A 23,672-nucleotide genomic window follows, 5' to 3' on the forward strand; every position below is an offset into this window, starting at 1 on the left:
AAGACATCAAACCACAGATCTAAGAAACTCAGAAACCCCTAAATAGGGATTTCAAAAATAAGAAAATATCCCTAACACATACAATGCACTTAAACTGCTAAAACCAAAAATAAAAAAGAAAACCTTGAAGGCAGCCCAAGAAAGACACATTACATACAGAGGAATAAAGATAAAAACAGAAACAGACTTCTCATCAGAAACCATACTAGCCAAAAGACAATGTAGCAGGCACTGTCTAATTGAGAATTTTTTCTTTCAGTTATTTTATTATTGTCATTGCATTTATTTATTTCAGTTCATTTTGAAATATTAGATTATAATTGTCATTTGTTTTGGTCATATTTTTCTGGCTTGCTTTCATTGTTTCTAGGGACTGTATTACGTTTCTTTTTCCGTTGGGAACTCTTAGTTTCTCATTGTTTAGTGAGAAACAAAAATACTTCTTTAAAATACTAAAAGAAAAAACTTTCAACTCAGAATTTTATACTCGAAAAAAACTTTCAAAATGAAGGCAAATAAACTCATTTTCAAACAAACACAAATTTAAGAGAATTCACTGCCCACAGACCTGTACTACAAGATACATTAACGTAAATCCTGCAAGCAGAAGGAATATGAAGACAGACAGAAACTAGGATGCACACAAAGAAATAAAGATCTCTAAAAATAGTAATGATGAACATAAATTCAAAACACATTTATCTTTCATCACTAAAAAATGAGAAACAAAGGTTCCCAATGGACAAAAAGAAAATACTGTCCCGAGAAACAATGAAAGCCAGAAAAATATGACTAAAACAAATGACAATCATAATCTAATATTTCAAAACAGACTGAAAAAAATAAATACAACAATAATTAAAACACTAAAAGAAAAAATTCTCAATTAGAAAACTTTAGGAAACTTTTGTTCCAAAGAAAGAATTACTTTAAAAGGGAGGTTAAAAAAAAATCAGGAAAGAATTAGAATGAAAAAGAAAGGAACACAAAAGTAAATACGCATAATGGATAATGATTTCAGAGGGAAAAAAAAAAAATGGCTATTGTAGGCATCTGACTTTACAACTCCCACCACAAAACTTTAAATATAACAAAAAACTGAGTATCGTTCAAACTACTGGAGGGTGAATATCCGTCATCCAAAATGGCTGAGACCAGAAGTGTTTCAGATTCGGATCTGTTCGCATTTTGAAATATTTGCATTTATATTCTTACTGGTTCAGCATCCCTCATCTAAAAATTTAAAATCCAAAATGCCCCAATAAGCATTTTCTTTGCGAGTCATGTTGGCACTCAAAAAGGTTCAGATTTTGGAGCATTTCAAATTTCAGATTTTTGGATTAGGGACACTCAACTTGTATTAGTAGAGATTATTTTTAACTTTTATCTCTTGTCGCTGTTCATTAAAATCGTCTTCTTCAAGCAATTGAATGCTATGAAGAAGAAATTTTTATACCAATTGCCAGAAGGACAGATATACCGCACAACATGAAGCTTGCCAAAAGATAATGTATGTCACTTGGGACATTAAAAAAAAAATGCAGAACAGATCCAGATACAGAAAATTATTTCACGTACCTAATATGCATTTATACGACATATTATCTCAGTTAATCAAGGGTCATATTACAATCAGGCCCAAGTAACATTGTTAATCAGTGGTCTATTTGTGATTCCATTTTATATGCATTATTTCCTTCAAAAGCAGCATCCAAACTTATTAAGTGAATTTAATAAGTACTAGAACTGTCCAACAAACTAACATGTACATAGTTCAATACATGTATATTTTGGTACAAATGCTAACTCCATTTTGCTTTCATAAAATGTGTCAACTGTCTCATAGTACTAGCTCCAACTAAAAAAAAAAAGTTCAATCTTTCAAAGGTTAAATACTAAAAAATAATAATAATACTACCAAAATAATCAGAGCCAGGCATAATCTAGTCATTCAGGAAAACAAGCAGTAGTTACATCTTACATAAACACGGCCACAGAAACACTTTTGTATTTTGATACCAAATGCCAAACTCTAGCAAATAACCACCTGATTCTTTGAGATTTTATAATTTATAATGCCTTTTTACATACATTATATAATCTAAACCTCATAATTTTATGGAATATTACTATATCCCAATTTATACATGAAAAAACAGACTCCAAAACAATAAATTATTTGTTCAAAGTTAAATCTCAAGGTCTTAAATTACAAGCCCAGTGTTCTTTCTATCTTGCTATAATCTCAGAAAAGTAAATAATAATAATATGCATCCTTGTGATTATGAAAATCAAAACCACAGCTATCAGCACATAGAAGACCTTGGAAAAATTATTTTAAATACACTCAAATTTATATACAACTTCAAAAATGAAAGACACCCGGCAAAAGGACCATGGTAATGTTTCTTCCTTCCTCACAAAATTTTCAAAACTTGAAATTTCTCTAGCTTCCTCTTTTCCCTTTAATTCCTTAATTTTTCCTTTACTTCCTTCAAAAGCAGCATCCAAATTCAATCAGCCCCAAGTATATTCAGGACTGAAAGAAACAAAAATAAGTAAAAAGGAAAAAAAAAAAATCTCAAACTCTTCTTTATACCTATAATGATAACACTAGATCCTCTGAACCAAATTTCACAGGCAGTAGTTAAGTTCCAGTCTATGTCCCATCATCTCACTCTTTCCCAGTTCCATCTGCTGTGATAAAAAGCCTTAAAAAACTTAAACCTCCATTTTTTCAAAAGCAGAGATAAAACTTATTTGATAGTTTGTAAAGTGATTCCTCCCTAATCTGTCTCCATCAAGACCTGTGTTTAACACTGCCTTAAGTCGCAGGCTCCATGAAGAAGAAGAGAGGTAAGGAAGCAAAAGAATAGCATAGCGGCAATCATGTTAAGACTCTGTAATTTAACAATAAAATACTTTTTTAAATAAGGATTCTAAATAACTTGTGCTAGCTTCAGGGTCAGACCTTAGAAAAGGATAAGACCACAATGGACTAGGAAAGAAAAGACACCATGATTAATACAAGTAATAGGCATGAAAAGATAATGCAAGTGAGCCAATTTCTGGTATCCGTAACAGAACAGTAAGATTGAATCAGGGAGCTACTTATGGCCAAGAAGTATCTCTGCTGATTCCTCATACCCCAATACGTTCTTAATCTCTTCCTGGACTTTATTCCATTCACACACTCCCAAGGCTCCTGCCCAAACACAGAATCGGTTCTAATTACCACCAAAGGTTTACAGTTACAGAAGATGTAATTCGTCTTGTAGTCACAAGTTAGGTACAGATGAAACAATCAGGAGATTCCTCTCATAGTAAACCGCAAGTAACAACAGTACCAGGCCTCAAACACAGACACAGATCTTCACTAGTGCTCTACCATTAACATGACTAATATTTTTCTGCTTCTCAAGACTACCAGCTTACAACATATAGCCCCTTCAGCACCAACACTACACCAAGAACTTTAGGCCAACTCAGGTGTTTCTCATTTTATTTCCAATTTCTAAAACACAAAATATAATTGGCCAAAATATCTTTCAAGCCAATTCCAGTAAGATGTAATTGCTATGCTTTGGTCACACTTCAGAAGAGTACCCAATCACAGGCCAATCAATTGGGGAAGATACCAAGTTCACACAGAAGAAAAACAGATGCCTACATAGGAGGAGCTATAAAAACAGAAATTTCTATTACAATATAAGAAAATATGAACAGGGTACCATGTGTAATACATTTCATTAGATAGTATCCCCATCCCATTATTCAGGGGTGAAAGAAATCTCCAAAATGCACAGAAGATGTGTTCCTTGTATCCCTAACTTGATTTTTAAGATCAACTTTTTAAAAACGTTGTTTCAGTAGTCAAGTTTTATTTCACAAATACAGTGCTGAATTCAAAAGATAGTACCAATTAAACTAGTCTTCTGCTCTTGAAAAAAAAAGCTCTGAACACTGTATATTGCATATACCACTACACGAAATGGATTCAAACAGTGAAAATCTGGATGACAACTTTCCCTTAACTTCCCTTTGGCTACCAAAAAACATACTTATGTCTGACCCAAGTTAATTATTAAAGATGAAAACACAACCTTTGAAGAGTAATACATGAATGGCCAACAAGCACTTGAAAAGATGGTTAACCTCACTAGTGAAAAGAGGAATGCAAATCAAAACCACAATGAATAACCACTTCACACCCATTAGGTTGGCTATTATCAAAAAGGAAAATAATGTGTTGACAAGATGTAGAGAAATTAGAACCCTTATACATTGCTAGTAGGAAAAAAAAAGTAATGCAGCCACTATAGAAAACTGTTTGGCAGTTACTCAGAAAGTAAAATACAATTACATATCACCTAGCAATTATACTGTGGGTAAATGCCCCAGAGACTAGAAAACATATGTTCAAACAAAAACTCATACACAAATGTTCACAGGAACATTATTCATAACAGACAAAAAGTGGAAACAGCCCAAATGTTATTTAATAATACTCCCACGTAATGGAATATTACTCAACCATAAAAAAGAATGAAGTGCTGATACATGTTACAACATGGATGAGCCTCAGAAACACGTTAAATGAAAGACATATGATACAAAAGACCATATATTAGACAATTACATTTATATGAAGTGTCTAGAATAGGTAAATCCATAAAGACAGAAAGTAAATTAGTGATTGCTAAGGTAACAGGAAAAGGAAAGTGACTGCTTAACGGGTACAGAGTTTCTTTAGGGGCTGATAAAAATGTTCTGAAAGTAGTGGTTATGGTTTTGAAACACTGCCAACTGTACTAAAAACACAACTGTACACTTTAAAACGGTGCATTTCAGGGTTGTGTGAATTTTACCTCACTTTTTTAAACAAAAGGAATAGAGAACTAACACTTCTGACAACAAGGGAATAAGTAGCAGAATGGATCCTATAGAATGGAAATATACTATTGCAAAATTTTTACATTGTATATGAAATAATATTATTTGAAGGTAGAACATGAAAAGTTTAAAAATGAGTATTGTAAACCTCAGAGCAACCACTTCCCCCCACCAAATACACAGAATCATTAATAAGCAAATAGTGGAAATAAAACGGCAATCTTAAAAATATCCAATTAATCCCAAAAACAAGAAAGCAAGAAAAAAAGAAAAACGAAATAGAAGAGACAAATAGAAAACAAAGAGCAAACAAGACAGTACACACAAAACCAAGCACATCATAATTATGTTAAAATGTAAACAGGGGGGCGGAGCAAGATGGCCGAATAGGAACAGCTCCAGTCTCCAACTCCCAGCGCGAGCGACACAGAAGACCGGTGATTTCTGCATTTTCAACTGAGGTACTGGGGTCATCTCTCTAGGGAGTGCCGGACAATCGGTGCTGGTCAGCTGCTGCAGCCTGACCAGCGAGAGCTGAAGCAGGGCGAGGCATCGCCTCACCTGGAAGCGCAAGGGGGAAGGAAATCCGTTTTCCTAGCCAGGGGAACTGAGACACACACCTGGAAAATCGGGTAACTCCCACCCCAATACTGCGCTTTAAGGAAACAGGCACACCAGGAGAATATATCCCACACCTGGCCGCGAGGGTCCCACGCCCACGGAGCCTCCCTCACTGCTAACACAGCAGTCTGCGGTGATCCATCTGCAAGGCAGCAGCGAGGCTGGGGGAGGGGCGCCCGCCATTGCTGAGGCTTAAGTAGGTAAACAAAGCCGCTGGGAAGCTCGAACTGGGTGGAGCTCACAGCAGCTCAAGGAAGCCTGCCTGTCTCTGTAGACTCTACCTCTGCAGACAGCGCACAGCTGCAGTCCAATAGGGGAAAGAGCGGGGGCCGGTGCAGACGCGAACAACTCTGTCTGACAGCTTTGGGGAGAGCCGTGGATCTCCTAACGCGGAGGTTGAGATCTGAGAACGGACAGACTGCCTGCTCAGGTGGGTCCCTGACCCCTGAGTAGCCTAGCTGGGAGACATCGCCCACTGGGGGCAGTCTGACACCCCACACCTCACCGGGTGGAGTCACCCCTGAGAGGAAACTTCCAAAGAAAGAATCAGACAGGTACACTCGCTGTTCAGCAATATTCTATCTTCGGCAACCTCTGCTGCTGATACCCAGGCAAACAGGGTCTGGAGTGGACCTCAAGCAATCTCCAACAGACCAACAGACAGTCCTTCTGACTGTCAGACGGAAAACTATCAAACAGGAAGGACACCTATACCAAAACCCCATCAGTACGTCACCATCATCAAAGACCAGAGACAGATAAAACCACAAAGATGGGGAAGAAGCAGGGCAGAAAAGCTGGAAATTCAAAAAATAAGAGCGCATCTCCCCCTGCAAAGGAGCACAGCCCATCGCCAGCAACGGATCAAAGCTGGTCAGAGAATGACTTTGACGAGATGAGAGAAGAAGGCTTCAGTCCATCAAACTTCTCAGAGCTAAAGGAGGAATTACATACCCAGCGCAAAGAAACTAAAAATCTTGAAAGAAAAGTGGAAGAATTGAGAGCTAGACTAATTAATGCAGAGAAGATCATAAACGAAATGACAGAGATGAAAACCATGACACGAGAAATACGTGACAAATGCACAAGCTTCAGTAACCGACTCGATCAACTGGAAGAAAGAGTATCAGCGATTGAGGATCAAATGAATGAAATGAAGCGAGAAGAGAAACCAAAAGAAAAAAGAAGAAAAAGAAATGAACAAAGCCTGCAAGAAGTATGGGATTATGTAAAAAGACCAAATCTACGTCTGATTGGTGTGCCTGAAAGTGAGGGGGAAAATGGAACCAAGTTGGAAAACACTCTTCAGGATATCATCCAGGAGAACTTCCCCAACCTAGTAGGGCAGGCCAACATTCAAATTCGGAAAATACAGAGAACGCCACAAAGATACTCCTCCAGAAGAGCAACTCCAAGACACATAATTGCCAGATTCACCAAAGTTGAAATGAAGGAAAAAATCTTAAGGCCAGCCAGAGAGAAAGGTCGGGTTACCCACAAAGGGAAGCCCATCAGAATAACAGCAGACCTCTCGGCAGAAACTCTACAAGCCAGAAGAGAGTAGGGGCCAATATTCAACGTTCTTAAAGAAAGGAATTTTCAACCCAGAATTTCATATCCAGCCAAACTAAGCTTCATCAGTGAAGGAGAAATAAAATCCTTTACAGATAAGCAAATGCTGAGAGATTTTGTCACCACCAGGCCTGCCTTACAAGAGACCCTGAAGGAAGCCTAAACATGGAAAGGAACAACCGGTACCAGCCATTGCAAAAACATGCCAAAATGTAAAGACCATCGAGGCTAGGAAGAAACTGCATCAACTAACGAGCAAAATAACCAGTTAATATCATAATGACAGGATCAAGTTCACACATAACAATATTCACCTTAAATGTCAATGGACTAAATGCTCCAATTAAAAGACACAGACTGGCAAACTGGATAAAGAGTCAAGACCCATCAGTCTGCTGTATTCAGGAGACCCATCTCACATGCAGAGACATACATAGGCTCAAAATAAAGGGATGGAGGAAGATCTACCAAGCAAATGGAGAACAAAAAAAAGCAGGGGTTGCAATCCTAGTCTCTGATAAAACAGACTTTAAACCATCAAAGATCAAAAGAGACAAAGAAGGCCATTACATAATGGTAAAGGGATCAATTCAACAGGAAGAGCTAACTCTCCTAAATATATATGCACCCAGTACAGGAGCACCCAGATTCATAAAGCAAGTCCTTAGAGACCTACAAAGAGACTTAGACTCCCATACAATAATAATGGGAGACTTCAACACTCCACTGTCAACATTAGACAGATCAACGAGACAGAAAGTTAACAAGGATATCCAGGAATTGAACTCATCTCTGCACCAAGCGGACCTAATAGACATCTATAGAACTCTCCACCCCAAATCAACAGAATATACATTCTTGTCAGCACCACATCGCACTTATTCCAAAATTGACCACATAATTGGAAGTAAAGCACTCCTCAGCAAATGTCAAAGAACAGAAATTATAACAAACTGTCTCTCAGACCACAGTGCAATCAAACTAGAACTCAGGACTAAGAAACTCAATCAAAACCGCTCAACTACATGGAAACTGAACAACCTGCTCCTGAATGACTACTGGGTACATAACGAAATGAAAGCAGAAATAAAGATGTTCTTTGAAACCAATGAGAACAAAGATACAACATACCAGAATCTCTGGGACACATTTAAAGCAGTGTGTAGAGGGAAATTTATAGCACTAAATGCCCACAAGAGAAAGCAGGAAAGATCTAAAATTGACACTCTAACATCACAATTAAAAGAACTAGAGAGGCAAGAGCAAACACATTCAAAAGCTAGCAGAAGGCAAGAAATAACTAAGATCAGAGCAGAAGTGAAGGAGATAGAGACACAAAAAACCCTCCAAAAAATCAATGCATCCAGGAGTTGGTTTTTTGAAAAGATCAACAAAATTGACAGACCGCTAGCTAGACTAATAAAGAAGAAAAGAGAGAGGAATCAAATAGACGCAATAAAAAATGATAAAGGGGATATCACCACTGACCCCACAGAAATACAAACAACCATCAGAGAATACTATAAATGCCTCTACGCAAATCAACTAGATAATCTAGAAGAAATGGATAATTTCCTGGACACTTACACTCTCCCAAGACTAAACCAGGAAGAAGTTGAATCCCTGAATAGACCAATAGCAGGCTCTGAAATTGAGGCAACAATTAATAGCCTACCCACCAAAAACAGTCCAGGACCAGATGGATTCACAGCTGAATTCTACCAGAGGTACAAGGAGGAGCTGGTACCATTCCTTCTGAAACTATTCCAATCAATAGAAAAAGAGGGAATCCTCCCTAACTCATTTTATGAGGCCAACATCATCCTGATACCAAAGCCTGGCAGAGACACAACAAAAAAAGAGAATTTTAGACCAATATCCCTGATGAACATCGATGCAAAAATCCTCAATAAAATACTGGCAAACCGGATTCAGCAGCACATCAAAAAGCTTATCCACCATGATCAAGTGGGCTTCATCCCTGGGATGCAAGGCTGGTTCAACATTCGCAAATCAATAAACGTAATCCAGCATATAAACAGAACCAAAGACAAGAACCACATGATTATCTCAATAGATGCAGAAAAGGCTTTTGACAAAATTCAACAGCCCTTTATGCTAAAAACGCTCAATAAATTCGGTATTGATGGAACGTACCTCAAAATAATAAGAGCTATTTATGACAAACCCACAGCTAATATCATACTGAATGGGCAAAAACTGGAAAAATTCCCTTTGAAAACTGGCACAAGACAGGGATGCCCTCTCTCACCACTCCTATTCAACATAGTGTTGGAAGTTCTGGCTAGGGCAATCAGGCAAGAGAAAGAAATCAAGGGTATCCAGTTAGGAAAAGAAGAAGTCAAATTGTCCCTGTTTGCAGATGACATGATTGTATATTTAGAAAACCCCATTGTCTCAGCCCAAAATCTCCTTAAGCTGATAAGCAACTTCAGCAAAGTCTCAGGATACAAAATTAATGTGCAAAAATCACAAGCATTCTTATACACCAGTAACAGACAAGCAGAGAGCCAAATCAGGAATGAACTTCCATTCACAATTGCTTCAAAGAGAATAAAATACCTAGGAATCCAGCTTACAAGGGATGTAAAGGACCTCTTCAAGGAGAACTACAAACCACTGCTCAGTGAAATCAAAGAGGACACAAACAAATGGAAGAACATACCATGCTCATGGATAGGAAGAATCAATATCGTGAAAATGGCCACACTGCCCAAGGTTATTTATAGATTCAATGCCATCCCCATCAAGCTACCAATGACTTTCTTCACAGAATTGGAAAAAACGGCTTTAAAGTTCATATGGAACCAAAGAAAGAGCCCGCATTGCCAAGACAATCCTAAGTCAAAAGGACAAAGCTGGAGGCATCACGCTACCTGACTTCAAACTATACTACAAGGCTACAGTAACCAAAACAGCATGGTACTGGTACCACAACAGAGATATAGACCAATGGAACAGAACAGAGTCCTCAGAAATAATACCACACATCTACAGCCATCTGATCTTTGACAAACCTGAGAGAAACAAGAAATGGGGAAAGGATTCCCTATTTAATAAATGGTGCTGGGAAAATTGGCTAGCCATAAGTAGAAAGCTGAAACTGGATCCTTTCCTTACCCCTTATACGAAAATTAATTCAAGATGGATTAGAGACTTAAATGTTAGACCTAATACCATAAAAACCCTAGAAGAAAATCTAGGTAGTACCATTCAGGACATAGGCATGGGCAAGGACTTCATGTCTAAAACACCAAAAGCAACGGCAGCAAAAGCAAAAATTGACACATGGGATCTAATTAAACTAAAGAGCTTTTGCACAGCTAAAGAAACTACCATTAGAGTGAACAGACAACCTACAGAATGGGAGAAAATTTTTGCAACCTACTCATCTGACAAAGGGCTAATATCCAGAATCTACAAAGAACTCAAACAAATATACAAGAGAAAAACAAACAACCCCATCAAAAAGTGGGGAAAGGATATGAACAGACACTTCTCAAAAGAAGACACCCATACAGCCAACAGACACATGAAAAAATGCTCATCATCACTGGCCATCAGAGAAATGCAAATCAAAACCACAATGAGATACCATCTCACACCAGTTAGAATGGCAATCATCAAGAAGTCAGGAAACAACAGGTGTTGGAGAGGATGTGGAGAAATAGGAACACTTTTACACTGTTGGTGGGATTGTAAACTAGTTCAACCATTATGGAAAACAGTATGGCGATTCCTCAAGGATCTAGAACTAGATGTACCATATGACCCAGCCATCCCACTACTGGGTATATACCCAAAGGATTATAAATTACTCTACTACAAAGACACATGCACACGTATGTTTATTGCGGCACTATTCACAATAGCAAAGACTTGGAATCAAACCAAATGTCCATCTGTGACAGACTGGATTAAGAAAATGTGGCACATATACACCATGGAATACTATGCAGCCATAAAAAGGATGAGTTTGCGTCCTTTGTAGGGACATGGATGCAGCTGGAAACCATCATTCTTAGCAAACTATCACAAGAAGAGAAACCAAACACCGCATGTTCTCACTCATAGGTGGGAACTGAACAATGAGATCACTTGGACTCGGGAAGGGGAACATCACACACTGGGGCCTATCAGGGGGAGGGGGGAGGAGGGAGGGATTGCTTTGGGGAGTTATACATGATATAAACGTCATGCACATGTACCCTAGAACTTAAAGTATAATAAAAAAAAAAAAAATGTAAACAGTCCAGCTAATCCAACTAAAAGGCAAATTGTCGGCTGGGCGCAGTGGCTCACGCCTGTAATCCCAGAACCTTGGGAGGCTGAGGGAGGCGGATCACAAAGTCAGGAGATCAAGACCATCCTGGCCAACATGGTGAAACCCCGTCTCTACTAAAAATACAAAAATTATCTGGGCACGGGGGCATGTGCCTGTAATCCCAGCTATTCGGGAGGCTGAGGCAGGAGTATCACTTGAACCCAGGAGGTGCAGGTTGCAGTCAGCCGAGACAACACCACTGCACTCCAGCCTGTGTGACAGAGCAAGACTCTGTCTGAAACAACAAAGGCAGATTGTCATACTAAACACAAAGGAAGACTCAACTATACTCTGGGTACAAGAAATCCACTTTAAATATTACAACACATACACAGTAGACATGAAGAATAAAAACATACCATGTAAACACTTATGAAAAGAAAGCTAGGCCAGGTCAGTGGCTCACGCCTGTAATTCCACTTTGGGAGGCCAACACAGGAGAATCGCTTAAGCCCAGGAGTTTGAAATCAGCTGGGCACCATGGCGAGACCCTGTCTCTAAAAAATAAAATAAAATAAAAAAATCAACCAGATGTGGTGGTCCACGCCTGTGTTCTCAGCTTCTCAGGAGGCTGAGGTGGGAGGACCACTTAAACTTGGCAGATTCAGGCTGCAGTGAGCTGTGATCACGCCACTGCACTCCAGCCTGGGTGACAGAGTGAGACCCTGTCTCAAAGAAGAGAAGAGAAAAAGGAGAGGAGAGGAGAGAAAGAGAAAGAGGGAGAGGAGAGGAAAAGAGGAAGGCAGGGAGGGAGGGAGGGAAGAGAGAAATGAAGTTTAAGAGGCTATATTAACATCAAAGTAGATTTCAGAACAAGGAATATTACCAGGAATATAGAGTGACATTTCAAAATGATAAGGAGATCAATTCGCCAACTCTAAATCAGTGTAAACTTCAAAATACATGAAGTAAAAGCTGAGAGAACTAAAAGGAGACATAGCCAAATCTAGTTAGCACTGGAGACGACTGAAGAACATGTTAATTGACAGTACAAGTATACAGAAAATGAACAGGAGTATACAGAACTTAAATAACACATCAACCAACTTTACTATTTGACATGTATAGAACACCCCAGCCTACACATGGCAGAACACTCACTTTTTTCAAGTGCATATGGACCATTAGTGAAGATAAAGCTTATGGTGGACCATGAAACGAGTCTCAATAAATTCAAAAGGACTAAAATCATACAAATTATATTACCTGAACCAAGTTGAATTATATCACAAATCAGACATAGAATTTTCATGTAGAAATTAAACAACTGCAGCCATAAAAAAGAATGAAATCATGTCCTTTGTAGTAACATGGATGCAGCTGGAGTCCATTATCCTAAACGGATTAACACAAAAACAGAAAAACAAACACCGCATGTTCTTACTTTTTTAAGTAGGAGCTACACATTGGGTACACACAGACACAAACACAGGAACAAGAAACACTGAGGATTCCAAAATCGGGGAGGGAGGGGGTTAAGAGCTGAAAAACCACCTACTGGGTACTACGTCCACTACTTGGGCGACAGGATCACTAGCATCATGCAACATACCCATGTAACAAACCTGCATATGTACAGGCAAAATAAACAACACACTTCTGAATAATTCATGTTTCAAATAAGAAATCACAAGGGAAATGAGAAATATTATGAACTGCTTGAAAATTTGAAGATACAGTTAAAGTAGGGATTAGAAAGAGAAATTGATAAGATTAAGTGTTGTTATTGAAAAGAGGGCCAAAAATCAATGATCTCAGCTTTCGTACTAAGAAACCAGAAAACATGAAACTCCAAGTAAGCAGAAGAAATTTAAAAAGTAAAACTGAAAATTGGTGGAATAGAAAATGAACAAACTATACAGAAAATCAATAACATGAAAGTTGATCATTTGAAAAGAGTTAAACAAAATTAATAATCCTCTAGCTAAACCATTCAAGGAAAACAGAAACACAAGAACACAAATGATCAATATCAGGAATGAAAGATGTGACACCATTAACAAATCCAAGATATTAAAAGAATAAGGGATATATTATTATTATGCCAATAAATTCAGCAACATGGGTGTTATGAAGAAACTCTTAAACTACTAACATTCATGAAATACAGAAACTGAGTAGTGTCTATTAAGGAAATTGAATTAGTAATCAAAAACCTTTCCACAAAGGGAAGGAGTGAAATCATACAAAATATATGAAGGTCCAAAACTATGGCTTCACTAGAAAGTCCCATCAACCACTTAAGGAAAAACACCAATTTCATACACACTCTTTCAGAAAATAGAAGGGGAACATTTCTTACCTTCTTTTAGAAGCCAGCACTGGTCAGGCACAGTGGCTCATGCCTATAGTCCCAGCACTTTGAGAGGTCAAAGTATGGGAAGATCACTTGAGACCAGGAGCTCAAGACCAGCCAGGGCAACACAGTGAGACTCCTGTCTCTACGCAAAAAAACAAAAAGAAAAAGAAAAAGAAAAAAAGGAAGAAAGAAAGAGTGAAACCAGTGGGGGGGGGGGGGGAAGAACAAGTGAAACCAGCAATAATATCTATGTTACGGGTTAAATTGTATTTCCATCCCTCACAAAAGAAAAGCCCTGTGTTATAACTCCCAGTATCTCAGATTTTGCATTTGAAAATAAGGCCTTTAAAGAGATAATCAACGTAAAATACAGTCATATTGGTGGGCCCTAATCCAATACAAGCAGTATTCTTCTAAGACACAGGCAACACACAGACTGAGAGGTGACAAAGTTATGACACAACAAAAAGTGGCCCAACCTAGGCAAGACGGCAAAACTCTCATCTCTATTAAAAATTATAAAAATTATCCAGGTGTGGTGACACGTGCCTGTAGAGCCAACTACTAGGAAGATGAGGGAGGAGGATCCCTTGGGCCCAGGAGTTTGAGGATGCAGTGAGCAGTGATGGTGCCACTGTACTCCAGCTTGGGTGACACAGCAAGACCACTTCTTTTTAAAAAAAAAAAAAAAGAAAGGAGGCCAGGCGCGGTGGCTCAAGCCTGTAATCCCAGCACTTTGGGAGGCCGAGATGGGTGGATCACGAAGTCAGGAGATTGAGACCATCCTGGCTAACACAGTGAAACCCCCTCTCTACTAAAAAAAAAATACAAAAAACTAGCCAGGAGAGGTGGTGGGCGCCTGTAGTCCCAGCTACTCGGGAGGCTGAGGCAGGAGAATGGTGTAAACCCAGGAGGCGGAGCTTGCAGTGGGCTGAGATCCGGCCACTGTACTCCAGCCTGGGCGACAGAGCGAGACTCCATCTCAAAAAAAAAAAAAAAAGAAAGGAAACAGGCCTCAGAAGAAACCGAATCTGCCTACACATTGTTTTGTACTTCTAGCCTCCAGACCTATGAGAAAATAAACTTCTATTTCTATTTACCTATGAGAAAACCAATAAATTTAAGCCACCTAATTCTGTGGTATTTTGTTATGGCAGCCAAAGCAAACCAATACACTGTGATATGAAAACTAGAAATAAATTAAAAGAAAATCACAGACCAGTATCCCTCACTAACAAAGGTCCAAAAAATCCTTTTAAACAATTACCCAATCAAACAAATCCATTAATGTATGTTTTTTAAATAGGGCATATAAATTTAAAAGATGTAAAAGTATATTTATATACAGATAACATGGATGTTTTTCTTATAAATCCTACAGGTTCTACCAAAAAACTATTAGAACTAGTAAGTAAACTTAAAATGTCATAAAATACAAGGACAACATAAAAAATAGTGTATTTACATACTAGCAACAATTAGAAGTTGAAATTAAAAGAACAACATTTAGAACACCATCAAAAACATAAAATACTTAGGGATAAATTTTTAAAATATGGTGAAAAACCCGAACTGAAAAGTATAAAACACTGCCAAGAGAAATTAAAGAAGACCTAAATAATTGGAGAAATATACTATGTTCATGATTCAAAAGACTCGATAATATTAAGATGTCATCTTCCCAAAGTAAATCACAGATTCAAAGTAACCAAAATTAAAATCCTACATCTTTTTTTGTAGAAATTGGCAAGATAATCCTAAGATTTATGTGGAAATGTAAAGAACCTAAATAACCAAAACAACTTTGAAATAAAAGATGAAAATTACACTACCTGATTTCAAGATGTACTATAATGATACCATAATCAAAACAGTATGGCACTCATGTAGGGATAAACATATATACACCAATGGGACAGAACAAAAATTGCAGAAATAAACTCATATATATGGTTAACCTTTGAGAAAGGTGCCAAGAAAATTCAATGAACAGAGATGATCTTTTCAACATATGATATTATAATATTAATGAAGCCTTCAATCCTTATCACAGTATATAAAAACTAACTTGAAATGGATCATAACCATAAGAAAACTATAAACCTTCTAGAAGAAAATACACAAGAGAATGTTTTCTAATTTCGTGTTAATTTCTTAGCTAGAACACAAAAATTAAAAATAATAAAAATCAACTTGGACTTAATCAAAACTGAAAATTTTATCGATATATTAGAAAAAAGAAAAAACTTTTGTGCTTTAAAAAATTATTAAGAAAATGAAAAGATAAGCAACAGACTAAGAGAAAATACCTCAATACATAGGTCTGACAAAAGATGTATGCAGAATACATAAAGAACCCTTACAATGCAAGATGACAAGCAATTTTACGGGGAAAAAAGGGCCAAAGATTACAAGAGACACTTCACAAAAGATATGCAAATGAAAAATAAGCACATAAAAATATGTTATATAACAATGAGATAAAACTACATATCCACAAAAATGACTAATATTTAAAAGACTGAAAACAGAGCGCTAGCAAGAATGTGAAACAATAAGAACTTTTATTTGTTGCTGGTAGAAATGCAAAATGGTGGCCAGGCGCGCTCACGCCTATAATCCCAGCACTTTGGGAGGTCAAGGCGGGAGGATCATGAGTCCGGAGATTGAGACCATCCTGGCTAACACAGTGAAACTGAAACCCCATCTCTACTAAAAATACAAAAATGTGGCTTGGCATGGTGGCAGGCACCTGTAATCCTAGCTACTCGGGAGGCTGATGCAGGAGAATCGCTACTCCAGAGGCAGAGGTTGCAGCAAGCCAAGATAGCACCACTGCACACCAGCTGGGACGACAGTGCAAGACTCTGTCTCAAAAAAAAAAAAAAAAGGGAAAAAAAGGAAACGGAAAATGGTACAGACAGTTTTTAAAAAGTTTTGCAGTTTATTTTAAAATTAAACATACACTTGGCATAGAACCCAGCAATTCACTACTAGACATTTTTACCCTAGAAATGTGAAGACGTGTCTGCACAAAAACCTGAATGCTTACAGAATTTTCTAAATAATAGCCAAAAACTAGAAACAAGTCAAAAATCTTTTAACCAGAAAATAAACAGCTCATGTTACATCCATACAATAATGGGATACTACTAAGCAATTAAAAGAAAAAAAAATAGTACATTCAACATCAGTGAATTTCAAAAACATTATACCACATGAAAGACACCAGACACAAAAGACTACCTACTAAAGGACTCCATTAATATGAAATTCCAGAAAAGGCAAAATGACAGCAATACAAAGCAGATCACTGGTTGCCAGGTCTTAGGTGTGAAGGTAGACATAGAGTATGAAGTGTTGGCAAAAGTGAACTTTCTGGAAATGTATCATAGCTTCATTAGGGTGGTGACTGCACAGGTGTACTCGTGTCAAAACTCATTCAACTACACACTTAACGACCAGTGACTTATTTTATGCAAATTATAACTTAGTAAAGCTGATTTTAAACAAAATCAGCCTCTAACTAAAGGCAAGGAAATAGGTGGTTAACTTGGGTAACCAGGTTAAGAACCTGACCTCTGAGTCAAATTGTTTGAATATAAATACTGGCACCACCATTATTAATTGTGTAACTGAGACAAGTTATATTACCTCTCTGAGCTTCATTTCCTCATCTACAAAATGGGAACTATAAGAGGATCTATATCAAACAGTTGTTCTGAAGATTAAACAAGTAATGGAAAACCTTTAAAACAGTGCTTGGCAAATAGCAATTTATATTTGAGCACTTGCTATTACGAGTATTTGTCCCAAACGAATTGTCAGTACAACACATTCCATCTTCACTTGAGTGGACTTGGCATTTACAAACTTTGAGATGCAAGTATCTAAAAGAACCCCCAAAACAGTCATCAGTAATTTTTACAAAGCCTACTTTGTCTCATTGTCTCTATTTAGAACCAAATGCCCACCCGTGAATTAATACTAAAGACAGATGATTCCAGTGCACTAGACACTTGAGCATGGATTATATGTTCCAATTCTGAATTTGGGGAAGAAATGTACCACCCCAAACCAGAGATTAGGAAACAAGGATGAATTCTCAATGGTTACCCCAGAAATACAATAAACAGAAATCAGACCACCTACTGCATTCTATGTTCCACTTTATATAGAAACAGAGGCAAAATCAGTCCATAAAACTTAATTATGAAAAATGAAAGGGGCCGGGCGCGGTGGCTCAAGCCTGTAATCCCAGCACTTTGGGAGGCCGAGACGGGTGGATCACGAGGTCAGGAGATCAAGACCATCCTGGCTAACATGGTGAAACCCCGTCTCTACTAAAAATACAAAAAAAAAACTAGCCGGGCGTGGTGGCGGGCGCCTGTAGTCCCAGCTACTCGGGAGGCTGAGGCAGGAGAATGGCGGGAACCCGGGAGGCGGAGCTTGCAGTAAGCTGAGATCTGGCCACTGCACTCCAGCCTGGCGGACAGAGCGAGACTCCGTCTCAAAAAAAAAAAAAAATGAAAGGACAACTAACATATTTTAGGATATAAAGAAAAACGTGTTACTCTCAGTGAATATATTGTTTGAGAAAGTACCAATCTATCTGAATAGAACTTGGCTCATACATACATAAAGAAAGAGGACAAAGAACAAGTAAGGTAGAAGGCAAAGACAAGTCTGCACAAAAACCTGAATGCTTACAGAATTTTGTCCTACAGACAACACCACATATAAAAACATATCAAGAATTTTAAAAGCACTTTAACTTTTGAGAGACAGAGTTTCACTACGTTGCCTAGGATGGACTCAAACTCCTGGAGCTGAGACTACAGGCATGCACCATCATGCCCAGCTTAAAGAACATTTTATTTAGTATACAGATTGAATATCCCTAACCTGAAAATCTGAAATCCAAAATCATGCAAAATCCAAAATTTTTTCAGTGCCAACATGACTCTCAAAGGAAATGCTCACTGGAGCAATTTGGATTTCAGGTTTTTCAGATTAAGGATGCTAACCTGGCCGGGCGCGGTGGCTCAAGCCTGTAATCCCAGCACTTTGGGAGGCCGAGACGGGCGGATCACGAGGTCAGGAGATCCAGACCATCCTGGCTAACACGGTGAAACCCCGTCTCTACTAAAAATACAAAAACTAGCCGGGCAAGGTGGCGGGCGCCTGTAGTCCCAGCTACTCGGGAGGCTGAGGCAGGAGAATGGCGTGAACCCGGGAGGCAGAGCTTGCAGTGAGCTGAGATCCGGCCACTGCACTCCAGTCCGGTCGACAGAGCGAGACTCCGCCTCAAAAAAAAAAAAAAAAAAAAAAAAAAAAAAAAAAAAAAGGATGCTAACCTGGTAAATATAATGTAAATATTCTAAAATTCAAAAACAAAACAAAACAAAAAAACCCTAAAATCCAAAACACTTCTGGTCTCAAGCACTTCAGATAAAGGATACTCACCCTGTAATACAAATTTTAACAGGAAAAAGACGATGGGCTAATTTCACCGTCAAAAAAGCCTTTCCCCCCAACCTATGGAAGTTTTCTGAGGAAAAGGGTAGCAGGTTGAAATAATAATATAAAACACGAAGAAATCACCATTAAGAACAAACATACACATACAAGAAGGAATAGTAAGCAACAAGGTTTAAGGCTAGTTACTTTAATCAGTAACAGTTCTTAGATGGAACATACCCACCTATGTAATGTTGGCTCATTATCAGAAAAGGTATAAAAATTTGTAAAAGGTAACTGCTTATCAACACATTCTTTAGTAATGAACTACAACTGCACAAGTACTGCCTTCTCAATTTATAGATCACAATTCAAAGTTAATAGTCTTCCTATCCTGTTTCATAATCATCTTTATTTTCTCTACCATTTAAATCACCCACAGAAGTCTTCTGCTGCCATTGATGCTGATGTCCCACCATCTGATAGTCCACAGGTCTGACAGTACCAACAGGTCTGATAAAATATGACATCTCCTGCAGAGTATGTTTCATAATTGTCATCCAAATGGCACATGTATTATAAAGCAAAAGAAGCATCAAGTTTGACTTTTGCAGATTCAAATAAGTTCTTGACAGATGTTACTATAGTAATAATATAATAAATGCTGGTTCATTCCAGTAACTGAATATGCTTTAACAGCTCTTTAAAATACATTTAGTCTTGTATTTATAAGCTCACAATGGTCTACAAAGAAAAGCCACTTGAACTTTCCAATTTCCTATCTATCACAGGAAATTCAGTCCTACAATTCAGTGACCTTAAAAAATTTTTTACCAGTGTACCCAGTGAGAAATACATTGCATATACATTGCTGCACAAACTATTACTATCTTTACTACGACAGATTCTGTGATATGTTCTATTCCCCCCCCCTTTTTTTTTGACAGGGTCTCACTCTGTCCTCCAGGCTGGAGTGCAGTGGCGCAGTCACAGCTCACTGCAGCCTTGACATCACAGGCTCAAGTGATCCTCCCACCTCAGCCTCCTGAGTAGCTAGGACTACAGGCACACGCCACCACACAGGCTAATTTTTGTATTTTTTGTAGAGATGGGGTTTCGTCATGTTGCCCAGGATGATCTCGAACTCCTGGGTTCAAGTAATCCTCCTGCCTTGGCCTCCCAAAGGGCTGGGATTACAGGCGTGAACCAAGGTGCCCAACCTCACTTGTTAATAGTCTGAAAAACAGAGCCAGACGTTTTTCAGACTATTAAAAATAGCCTGGGATTACAGGCGGTGGCTGCCATCTCTAATCCCAGCTACTTGAGAGGCTAAGACATGAAGACTGCCTGAGCCCAGGAGTTCGAGACCAGCCTGGGCAACATAGGGAGAGCCCTGTCTCAAAAACGGAAAAAAAAAAAAAATTGGAAACCAGTTATATTAACAAGGATGATCAATGGCCTTCATCTTTAGTGCTAAATGTAATTAATAGGTAATGGCTATATATTGTGCTATGCACAGTCCATTAGAGTATTTAACATCTGCCATGGAACTAAGAAAAAGGAATGGTACTAACATCTGCCATGATACTAAGAGAGGCAATGATACCAGGTTATATTATAATTACACAGTTAAAAGCCATTCTTCAAATTAAATCATGAGCTCCTTAAGAGAAAATCTTAGCTTAACACAAAATAGGCACTCGCATATTTACTGAATGATAGATCTATTTAATGTAGATCCTAACTACTTTCTATCAAGCAGATGACTAAAGTCAACTTTCTCATTAAGAGCTTACTATCTACATGCAAACGCATATTTCTGCTGCAAGAATGGCTGGGACTTGCAGAGGTAGAAAACTTCATTTGAGATAGTTGGAAAAGCTAATAAAAAGGCAGCAGTTATAGAATTGTTTTAAAAAGGAGTCAGTACAAAAAACAGAAGTCATCTTTCAAATACAGATCAGACTCATAGTCTAGTTAAATGAACCATATAATAAAATTTTGCAAAAAATCAAAATAACAAAGATTTCCTTTGAATGTTGAAGATATATCCAATGTCAAGCTAAATACTACTGTCCTGTATTAGATTCCCCATCAATAAAACACTGTTAAAATTATTCAACTTGATAATACCTTCAACCTTTTGTCAAATAAAAAATAAAAATGAAACCTAAACCCCTAAACTGTGTATCAACTCTGCAATTAAATATAAACTTACTTTAAGTCAGGAAAGGCCAATGTTTATTACTGAAATTAGGTATGTGATTATTTAAATCAACAGTTCTCAAGGAGGGGAGAAGGACATATCCCTATCATCATGGGAGCATATGCAAACTACACTGCCCAGCCCAGCCTCCAATTCAGAAATGTTCTCTTGGGATGTGGGCAGGTAAGAAAAGGGAGTGGTGAGGGATAAAACATTTATCTCATATGATTATGAAACAGCTGCTTCTCCTCCAATCTATGCCCCTTGAGAACCACCAGGTCAAATACATGTACTCGAACTTACAGATCTGAAATTCTCTAATTGCACACAAAGAAAACACAAAGTTGAGAACTGGGAAATCTGAGTTCTCATTTTGTCCTTACCTGTCCAATGAGAAACAAAATTATTTCTCTGTGCCTCAATGAGAAAATAATTAGTATTGTATTAAAAATAGGTTATATATAACATCACAGAATTGTTCTAAGGATAACATAAAATGTGAAGCATATGCATATCTTTAAAATGTCCCATAAATGAATAAAAAATTATCATTACTCAAACTTGGGCTTCATTTACATATAAAAGCATAGAATAATTTGAATTGGTTCACAGTTTGACCTTGGGGCATACAAGACAAGACCTAGAGCCAAATAGGAGTGGAAAAAAAAAAAAAGATTCCTTGGGCCTTGCCTAATCCATATCATCCTAACCCAAGAGTCTGGCCAAAATCAAACCTGGCTTGAGTTTTAAATCAGACTCTCAATTAATTCTTCTGAATATTAAACCTCACCAGAAAAATAAATAATTAACTAATGAGATTCTTAGAAAGTGAAATACTCAGGGCCGCGGTGGCTCACACCTGTAATCCCAGCATTTTGAGAGGCCAAGGCAAGCGGATCACATGAGGTCAGGAGTTCAAGACCAGCCTGGCCAACATGGTGAAACCCCGTCTCCACTAAAAATACAAAAAAATAGCCAGGTGTGGTGGCAGGTGCCTGTAATTCCAGCTACTACTCGGGAGGCTGAGGCTCCAGAATTGCTTGAACCCAGGAGGCAGGGATGGCAGTGAGTCAAGATGGTCCCACTGCACTCCAGCCTGGGTGACAGAGTAAGACTCCGTCTCAAATACAAATTTCAATTCTTTAAAAAAAAGTCAGGGTTCCCAATTCCCTATAGCATAGCCTACAGTGCACTGAAGTTCATACAGTGCCTGGCTAACAGTGAATGTCATACAAGTATCTCCTGAATGACAATGATCGATTCCTTATTTCTCACATCTTTTACTCAATTTTAGTGTACTTACATGGAGACTAACATGTTTGTGTTCGTTAAGTATACTAAAAATGAAAATGCAAACAGTGGCTAAAAAGACAACTAAATCCTTCACACCCCCCCTTTGTTTCATTAGCTTATTAGCTACTCGCACTATCGACTGTGTAGAAGTGCAAACACTTCTCAGCCCCAACCATAAACTGCTTGTTTATAAATAACAATCATACCTCAAATGTTCAATGAAAAACAGATTAATTCTGATCCGGAATAATGTACAAAACAGCAGAAAGGTGAATAAAGACATCATTTTTCTGCAGGAACTGGAAACTGTAAGTCTAATCAATAACTTTCCTAACAGTTCCAACTTCTAGCTCTATCGTATTTAACACCACCAACTCAGACCATCTTCAACCCTGATCTGAATCAACTTCCCTCATAATGACTGTGCAAGCAGCCAGCTTCCTACATGCCTAATATTCGATCAACAATTTCCTCAAAAGGGAAAGTACAAAACACTACCAGTTCTTAACTAGCTAACAGCAATTACTTCTCATAATCCTACCAATATCTAAAACCCAATAAAAATTCCAAAACACTCTCAAGCAACACAATCAACCCCACCTTTCACTTAATACGACGACTAACCCCTCCCTCCCAAATGTCCTGACTAAATGCTACTCTGTATCATCCAAGATGCCAACTATGATGACAAAATGTCTATACCTAGCATTTCTCAAGTCAGAAGTTCCAGCATACTCTGTTATCCAGTATAGTACAGTTACATCTGACACAGGGACGTTATTTAACAAATGTGGTTCTCTCTTTTCAAGACACTTGGTGGAAAAGTGAAAAATTTATTAACAGACTTTGACTATAGTCGTCTCAACAGCAGATTCCTAAGTGGCCCATCCTTCGAAATGTAAGAAGAGAGATATTTACACATGCATACGATGGGTACTTACATTATTATAAAAAGCATGTCTTTATAAGACTTCCATGCTTAT

The 23,672-nt window shown here is 38.0% G+C and overlaps 1 protein-coding gene across 13 annotated transcripts in view; it reads right to left on the reverse strand.

Moving 5' to 3' along the window:
- COP1 (COP1 E3 ubiquitin ligase) overlaps positions 1-23,672 on the reverse strand; it is a 267,302-nt gene that overhangs the window by 242,244 nt on the left and 1,386 nt on the right. The gene's annotated exons all lie outside the window — the stretch shown is intronic.

This window comes from Trachypithecus francoisi, unplaced genomic scaffold (genome assembly GCF_009764315.1).
Source record: "Trachypithecus francoisi isolate TF-2019V2 unplaced genomic scaffold, Tfra_2.0 Lachesis_group5, whole genome shotgun sequence".
Lineage (NCBI taxonomy): Eukaryota > Metazoa > Chordata > Mammalia > Primates > Cercopithecidae > Trachypithecus > Trachypithecus francoisi.